Source organism: Papio anubis, chromosome 2 (genome assembly GCF_008728515.1).
Source record: "Papio anubis isolate 15944 chromosome 2, Panubis1.0, whole genome shotgun sequence".
NCBI lineage: Eukaryota > Metazoa > Chordata > Mammalia > Primates > Cercopithecidae > Papio > Papio anubis.
In genome coordinates, this window is record NC_044977.1 from 66,919,695 (window position 1) to 66,929,501 (window position 9,807).

The following is a 9,807-nucleotide window of genomic DNA, read 5'->3' on the forward strand; positions in this document are numbered from 1 at the left end:
CATTATGACATTCCCAATCCCCGTATCCATCCTAAGCACCCTCAGAGATGGGGAGAATACTGTGCCCTACTGAGAATCATTGGTAAGTAGGATAATCTGTTTTTCTAAGACACATGAAGCATAATCAAATCTTGACAAAACTCAAAAAATACAAGCAAGACATAAATCATTGCAATAAACAATGATTGTCATAAAACAAATGCTGCAACAGTAACAGTTGGTTACTATGGTACAGAGACACTCGACTACAGATTATATGTAATTTATATCACACCCCTCTAACGCTGCCCCTCAAGAAAGGATGCTTTCACTCATTTCAAGAAGAATGCAAGTGATTGAGAGTAAAAATTTAGGAACGCCTTTGATTCTGCTGTATTGTATTTTTTCTAAGTAGACAGCATTAAATCTAGTACTTGAATAACATTTTCTAACACAGCTCAAAAGTTTGTGACACAACCACTGCTAACTGCTAATATGGAATTTAAATAGAGGTGTTATCAAATTTACATATTTAGAAGATTATTCTGGTAGCTTGGAGTCAAGCAAGACTGGTTCATACTTTTGTAGAAGTTCAAGCAACCAATACTGAGGACTGGGAAACAGTAAAAGGGATGGATTTAAGATATGCCTGGGGAGGAAAAAAATTCAACAAGATTTGCTGGCCACTAAGAGAGGTGAGGAAAGGAAGAGAGGAGACCCAGGGAAAGCCGCCAGCCATAATAAGTAAACAGAAGACACGAAGAGACAACAAAATCGAGCTATAAGGTAAAAAAAGGAAATTTCCAACAGCCAATTTAGTGAATAAAGGATAGCATTCCCCAGATCCTGGCCTGCCAAACTCTAGACCTGCAAAACATCATACTGTAAAAGGATTCTGTGGTCAAGTAAGTTTGAGAAATATTTTATACTCTCCCGTCTTAGAGATTCAGCATACATATTTAGTGTATTAATATTCTAAGCTGTTTTATAGGAAAGAAACAAGTTTAAATTTTATTTAACCCACTGCATCCCATAAGTTTGGTCTCAGAACCCTTTTTCCTCCAAAAGCCATTAAGATCCTACCGAACCAGTGTTCCAGGGAACACAGTTTGGGAAACAGAATTTTTAAATGTATGTGGGAGAACTCCTACAAGTCAATAACAAAAAGACAAACAACTGAATTTTAAAACGGACAAAGGACTTCAATAGACAGTTCTTCAAAGAAGACATGCCAATGGCCAAAAAGCACATGAAAAGACACTCAACATCACTAGTCGGTAGGGAGGGAAATACAAATCAAAACCGCCATGAGGTATCTCTTAACATGAGATAGGAAGGCTATTATCAAAAACAAAATCACACATGCTGGAGACAGTGTGGACAAATTCAATCTTTGTGCATTGCTGGTGAGAATGTAAACTGGTGCAGCCACTGCAGGAAACAGTAGTTCCTCCAACAGTTTTTTGTTTGGTTTTTCTGTTTTTCTTTTTTTAAGACAAGGTCTCACTCTATCGCCTCAACTGGAGTACAGTGGCGCCATCTCAGCTCACTGCAACCTCAACCTCGCAGGCTCAAGCAATCCTCCCACCTCAGCCTCCTGAGTAACTGGGACTACAGGCACATGCCACCATGCCCAGCTAATTGAGTTTATATATTCATGGAATACAAATATGGTTTTGCTACACTGACATACTGCATTGTGGTAAAGTCAGGACATTCAGTGCATCCACTTCTGGAGCAATGCACATTGTACCTGAGCAACCTCCCATTATCTACTCGCATCCCACAGTTCCTCAGGGAGTGAAACACAGAATTGCCAGGTGATCCAGCAATTCCACCTCTGGGTATATACCCAAAAGAACTGGGGCAAGGCGTGGTGGCTCATGCCTGTAATTCCAGCACTTTGGGAGGCCGAGACGGGAGGCTCATGAGGTCAAGAGATGGACAATCCTGGCCAATATGGTAAAACCCTGTTTCTGCTAAAAATACAAAAATTAGCTGGCCATGGTGGCACATGCCTGTAGTCCCAGCTACTCGGGAGGCTGAGGCAGGAGAATCGCTTGAACCCAGAAGGTGGAGGTTGGAGTGAGCCGAGATCACACCACTGCACTCCAGCCTGGCAACAGAACGAGACTCTGTCTCAAAAAAAAAAAAAAAAAAGAGAGAGGGAATTGGAAATGGGGATTCAAACAGATATTTGTACACCTATATTCAACAGTAGCATTATTTACAACAGCCCAAAGGTGGAAATAATCCAAATGACCATTGACAGATGAATGAATAAACAAAATGTGGTCTGTACATACAATGGATGTTATTCAAATTTAAGACAAAAGGATATTCTGGCACATGCTGCAATATAAATGAACCTTGAAGACATTATGCTGTGTGAAATGTTGGCATTTTAAATTCTGGTTGATTTGCATCTCTCCATCTTTCCACTGATTTCCCATAGACCCAGCAGCATTTATCTTCTTTTTCTTTTTCTTTTTTTCTTTTTTTTTTTTTTTTTTTTTGAGACAGTACCCAGACTAGAGTGCAGTGGCATGATCTCAGCTCACTGCAATCTCTGCCTCCCGGGTTCAAGCGATTCTCTCACCTCAGCCTCCCAAGTAGCTGGGACTACAGGCAGACGCCACCACACCCTGCTAATTTTTGTATTTTTTGTAGAGCCAAGTTTAACCATGTTAGCCAGACTGGTCTCAAACTCCTGAGCTCAAGTGATCTGCCCACCTCGGCCTTGCGAAGTGCTGGGATTACAGACGTGACCACTGCACCTGGCCTATTTCAACTTCTATTGCAGTATTTCTCAGCCTAGCTTCTTAGAATCACCTGGGGAGAGTTTGGGTTTTGCTGTTTTTTTAATCTGTTACAAAAGACAAATACTATATGATTCCCATTATATGAGTTATCTAGAGTAGTTGAAATCATAGAGACAGAAAGTAGAATGGTGGTTGCCAGGAGGGTGGGAGAGAGGAGAGAATGGGGAGTCATCGTTAAATGGGTATCGAGTTTCAGCTTTGCAAGATTAAAAAGTTCCAGAGATTGGTTATACAACACTGTGAATATACTTAAAACCACTGAACTAAACAATTAAAAATGTAAGTGTATAGTTACATTTAGTTAATTAACTGTTAAGTTACATGTAAGATGTAACTTATAAATATAACTATACATTTACATTTTTTAAATGAAATTTTTTGTTATGGGTATTTTATAGCTAAAACATAACTAGGATCAGGGAGCATTTGAGACCCCTGAAATTTGAAGCATAGGCAAATATTTGACCACTTTTGAATTCTGGTTGATTTGCGTCTCTCGATCTTTCCCTCCATTTCCCATAGACCCAGCTGCATTTCATCTTCCATTGCAGTGTTTCCCAGCCCGGCTCCCGAGAATCACCTGGGAAGAGTTGGTGGGGGGCGTTTTTTGGGTTTTTTTAAGGCTATTTTCCCTCAACCGTCCCCCACCCCACCTCAATAATGTTCTATTTCGTTGGTCTGGCATCGGACAGGGGTTTTTCTTCACAGATACCCAGGTAACGTGCAGCCAGGATGAGAACCACTCTTGTCATTGGACACTGTAGCTCACCAGTCCCATCCCATGTGCTAGGCAACTCCTGTGCCAAGCTCCTGCTAATGCATTTTCTCTTTTGAATTCCACAATAGCCCTAGGAGGGTTCTCGGTGTACAGCTGAGGAAGCCAAGGTTTGGAAGGGTTATAAGCTGCACACATCAGCCTAGCAAGTAAATCGTAAACACAAGATTTGAACTGGGCTTAACTATAAATCCAATGTTTCGTCCCCTAAGGTTGCTGCCTAGGAAAAGAAAAGCCTGCTGTGATTCTGCAGACAACCAGGTAACTCTGGTTTGATGTCTGTCTTCTCTCTTGACAGCACAGTGATACCCATCTTCTGGCAGGACCCAGTATAACAGGAACACCACGAATTTAGGATCAGAAGAAACACACTTTCGTCAGCAAGGAAAGATGTCATACAGGAATCCCTCCAAGAAGTGTCCTAGCCACCCTATGGCAGAAGATAATTCAGGTATCAAACGATTACATAAATCTCATTGTTCATAACAACTCAACATTTGCTACTGAACGCTAAAATGTGAGCAAGATCAAGTGCTCATATGTGGTGTACCTTAAATCCAATTGCTTTGTCAAAAAGGAAGATATAACAGATTGATTGATTTGTCCATGCATGACTATTAAAATGGAGGAACTGGATGGACAGAAAGTCTCTTGACAATGGCTATAAACAAAAGTCCAGCTCTTCTAGGAAGTCCATCTTTGCTCAGCTACTACAGGAATGAACCAGCTAACATTACATTTGTAGTCCCCATAACAGTTCTTTTATGAAATGCCCTGGTTCATAGAGCTGCCTCTATGCTCTTGTTTCTTATAATCAAACCAAAGATATAAAAATCAAAGTGAAAAATGTACTTTTTGAATGTGTCGTTTTATTGATTTTAAGTACTCTACTCATTGCATGATTTTAATTTATACTTTGTCTTTATTTTTATAAAAGCCCTTTCTTTAAATATTTTAACTTGTATTAAAATAGTTCAAGCACATAATTTATTTTAAAAGAAAAGTCATAGTACAGAGATATAGTTAAAGTAATACTTTCATGTCACATTGAGAGGTGAAGCCCGCTGGGCTTCTGGGTTGGGTGGGGACTTGGAGAACTTTTCTGTCTAGCCAAAGGATTGTAAACACACCAATCAGTGCTCTGTGTCTAGCTAACGGTTTGTAAACACACCAATCAGCACTCTGTAAAAACGCACCTATCAGCGTTCTGTGTCTAGCTAAAGGTTTGTAAATGCACCAATCAGCACTCTGTAAAAACAGACCAATCAGCACTCTGTAAAATGGACCAATCAGCAGGATGTGGGCAGGGCCAAATAAGAGAATAAAAGCTGGCCACCTGAGCCAGCAGTGGCAACCTGCTGGGGTCCCCTTCCATGCTGTGGCAGCTTTGTTCTTTCGCTCTTCACAATAAATCTTGCTGCTGCTCACTCTTTGGGTCTGCACTACCTTTATGAGCTGTAACACTCACTGCGAAGGTCTGTGGCTTCACTCCTGAAGTCAGCGAGACCATGAACCTACTGGGAGGAACAAACAATTCCGGACGCACCACCTTTAAGAGCTGTAACACTCACTGCAAAGGTCTGTGGCTTCATTCCTGAAATCAGTGAGACCACGAACCCACCTGAAGGAAGAAACTCCAGACACATCTGAACATCTGAAGGAACAAACTCCATACACACCATCTTTAAGAACTGTAACACTCACAGCGAGGGTCCGTGGCTTCATTCTTGAAGTCAGCGAGACCACAAACCCACCAGAAGGAATTATTCCAGACACATTTTGGTGACCCAGATGGGACTATCATCTATTGCCAAGCAGTGAGTATCATCAGACTACTTTCACTTGCTATTCTGTCCGATTTTTCCTTAGAATTTGGGGGCTAAATACCGGGCACTTGTTGGCCAGTTAAAAGCAACTAGTGCGGCCACTGGACTAAAGACACGGGTGTCAGGCTTTCTGGGAAAGGGCTCTCTAACAACTCCCGACTCTTCAGAGTTGGGAGCATTGGTTTGCCTGGAACCAGCTTCGGATTTTCCTGTATTTCTGGGCCAAGCCAAAGGTCAACACAGAGGAAAGTCATTCAGCTTCAGGGTCCTGACAACAACTTGGTTGACCCTGCAGCCATGAGCGGAACTCTCAAAGTCATGTTGCCCAAGCAAGACTCACCCATCTATCCTATCTATCCTGACCCTTGCCTCCTGGGTCCTTATGCCTGTCAGAGAAACTTCCTCTCGCCTCTCTTCTCTGAGGCTAGTCCCGCTTCTAAAAATCACTCCCTGTCTCTGGTGCTTTTCTAGTTTCTCCTATAAGAATGATTTCTAGTATAAACTTCAGGACTCTGTTACGTTCTTTAGGCATCCAGGCTTACCAATCAGAAAGACATAATTTTTGCCCAAAGCCCCGTTGGGGCGGGGGACTATCTTATCTGGAATTTTAGGATCCCTCCTCAGACTAGCAGGCCTAACAAAAGCTATTCCAGAAGCTAGGATATGGGGAGCTTCAGAAATGATATCCTTCCTTTTCATATAAGTGAGGACAAAAAGGCAGCACTCTTCCAACTCTGGATATCCCTCCCCTCCCTCAGGGTATGGCCCTCCACTTCATTTTTGGGGCATAACATCTTTATAGGACAGGGGTAAAGTCCCATCACTAACAGGGGAATGCTTAGGACTCTAACAGGTTTTCAAGAATGTGTCAGTAAAGGCCATTAAATCCAATTTTTCTCAGTCTTCTTTGTGGTCTAGGAGGACAGGCAAGAGTGCAGGTTTTCGAGAATGTGTTGGTAAGGGCCACTAAATCCAACATTCTTTGGTCCTCCTTGTGGTCTAGGAGCAAAACTAGTGTTTCTGCTGCTGCGTAGGTGAGTGCAACTATTCCAATCAGTAGGACCCAGGGACCACTGCAGGTTCTTGGGCAAGAGGTGTTTCTGCTGCTGCATCAGTGAGTGCAACTATTCCGATCAGCAGGGTCCAGGGCAGGTTCTTGGGCAGGGGGAGAAACAAACAAACCAAAACCATGGGCAGTTTTGTCTTTCAGATGGGAAACACTCAGGCATCAACAGGCTCACCCTTGAAATGCATCGTAAGCCATTGGGACCAATTTGACCCACAAACCCTGAAAAAGAGGCAGCTCATTTTTTTCTGCACTAAAGCTTGGCCCCAATATTCTCTCTCTGATGGGGAAAAATGGCCACCTGAGGGAAGTATAAATTACAATACTATCCTGCAGTTTGACCTATTCTGTAAGAGGGAAGGCAAATGGAGTGAAATACCTTATGTCCAAGCTTTCTTTTCATTGAAGGAGAATCCACAACTATGCAAAGCTTGCAATTTACATCCTACAGGAAGACCTCTCAGCTTACCCCCATATCCTAGCCTCCCTATAGCTCCCCTTCCTATTAATGATAAGCCTCCTCTAATCTCCCCCGCCCAGAAGGAAATAAGCAAAGAAGTCTCCAAAGGACCACAAAAACTCTCAGGCTGTCAGTTATGTCCCCTTCAAGCTGTAGGGGGAGGGGAATTTGGCCCAACCCAGGTATATGTCCCTTTCTCCCTGTCTGATTTAAAGCAGAGCAAGGCAGACCTGGGGAAGTTTTCAGATTATCCTGATAGATACATAGATGTCCTACAGGGTCTAGGGTAAACCTTCTATCTCACTTGTAGAGATGTCATGCTATTGTTAGATCAAACCCCAGCCTTTAATGAAAAGAATGTGGCTTTAGCTGCAGCCCGAGAGTTTGAAGATACCTGGTATCTTAGTCAAGTAAATGATAGAATGACAGCTGAAGAAAGGGACAAATTCCCTACCGGTTCAGCAAGCCATTCCCAGTATGGATCCCCACTGGGACCTCGACTCAGATCATGGGTACTGGAGTCACAAACATCTGTTGACCTGTGTTCTAGAAGGACTAAGAAGGATTAGGAAAAAGCCCATGAATTATTCAATGATGTCCACCATAACTCAGGGAAAGGAAGAAAATCCTTCTGCCTTCCTCAAGTGGCTACAGGAGGCCTTAAGAAAATATACTCCCCTGTCACCCAACTCACTTGAGGGTCAACTGATCCTGAAAGATAAGTTTATTACCCAATCAGCCACGGATATCAGGAGAAAGCTCCAAAAGTGAGCCCCGGGCCCTGAAAAAATCTGGAGGCATTATTAAACCTGACAACCTCGGTATTCTATAATAGAGACCCAGAGGAACAGGCCCAAAAGGAAAAGCAAAATCAGAGAAAGGCTGCAGCCTTAGTCATGGCCCTCAGACAAACAAACCTTGGTGGTTCAGAAAGGACAGAAAATGGAGCAGGCCAATCACCTGGTAGGGCTTGTTATCAGTGTGGTTTACAAGGACACTTTAAAAAACATTGTCCAATGAGAAACAAGCTGCCCCCTCATCCATGTCTGCTATGCTGAGGCAATCACTGGAGGGCACACTGCCCCAGAGTACAACGGTTCTCTGGGCCAGAAGCCCCTAACCATATGATCCAACAACAGGACTGAGGGTGCCCGGGGCAAGCACCAGCTCATGTCATCACCCTCACTGAGCCCCAGGTACATTTAACTATTGAGGGCCAGGAAATTGACTTCCTTCTGGACACTGGCACAGCCTTCTCAGTGTTAATCTCCTGTCCTGGATGCCTGTCCTCAAGATCCGTTACCATCCAAAGAATCCTGGGACAGCCTGTAACCAGGTATTTCTCCCACCTCCTCAGTTGTAATTGGGAGACTTTACTCTTTTCACATGCCTTTCTTGTTATGCCTGAAAGTCCCACACCCTTATTAGGGAGGGATATATTAGCCAAACCTGGAGCTATTATCTACATGAATATGGAGAACAAGTTACCCATTTATTGTCCCCTGCTTGAGTAGGGAACCAACCCTGAAGTCCGGGCATTGGAAGGAACAAACTCAAGCTCCAGCCTTAAGTCTTCCCACAGGACAAAACTTTTCTTTATACGTCACAGGGAGAGCAGGAATAGCTCTTGGAGTCCTTACGCAGACTGGTGGGACAACCCCACATCAGTGGCATACCTAAGTAAGGAAATGGATATAGTAGCAAAAGGCTGGACTCACTGTTTACAGGTAGTTGCGGCAGTGGCAGTCTTAGCGTCAGAGGCTATCAAAATAATACAAGAAAAGGATCTCACTGTTTGGACTGCTCATGATGTAAATGGCTTACTAGGTGCCAAAGAAAGTTTATGGCTATTGGACAACCACCTACTTAGATACTAGGTACTACTCCCTGAGGGACCAGTACTTCAAATATGTACTTGTGTGGCCCTCAATCCTACTGCTTTTCTCCCAGAGGATGGGGAACCAGTCAAGCATGATTGCCAACAAATTATAGTCCAGACTTATGCCGCCCGAGATGATCTCTTAGAAGTCCCCCTAATTAATCCTGACCTTAACCTATATACCAATGGAAGTTCATCTGTGGAGAATGGGATATGAAGGGCAGGTTATGCCATAGTTAGTGATGTAACTGTACTTGAAAGTAAGTCTCTTCCCCCAGGGACCAGCACCCAGTTAGGAGAACTAGTGGCACTTACCTGAGCCTTAGAACTGGGAAAGGGAAAAAGAATAAATGTTTTTACAGATAGCAAGTATGGCTTATCTAATCCTACATGCCCATGCTGCAATATGGAAAGAAACGGAGTTCCTAACCTCTGGGGGAACCTCCATTAAATACCACAAGGAAACCATGGAGTTATTGCATGCAGTGCAAAAACCCAAGGAGGTGGAAGTCTTACACTGCCAAAGCCATCAAAAGGGGAAGGAGAGGGGAGAACAGCAGCATAAGTGACTGGCAGAGGCAGGGAAAGACAAGCAGAAAGGAAAGACAGACAGAGACAGAAAGTCAAAGAGACAGAGAAAGGAAGAGACAGAGACAAAGAGGGAGTCAGAGAGAGAGAGAGACAGAAAATCAAAGGGAGAGAGAGGAAGAGACAGACAAAGACGGAGTCAGAAAGAGAGAGACAAAGATGAAGTCAAAGAGAGAAAGAGATAGAAGTAGTAAAGAAAAAACAGTGTACTCTATTCCTTTGAAAGCCAGGGTAAATTTAAAACCTATAATTGATAATTGAAGGTCTTCTCTGTAACCTTGTAACACTCCAATACCTCCTTGTTACCAGTGTAAACAAAGGCATAGCCCGAAAGCACTGAGGCCACTGACAAGCCATAGCCTTCCTATCAAAAATCCTTTACCCAGCAGGTTTACTAATGGGGATCTAAATC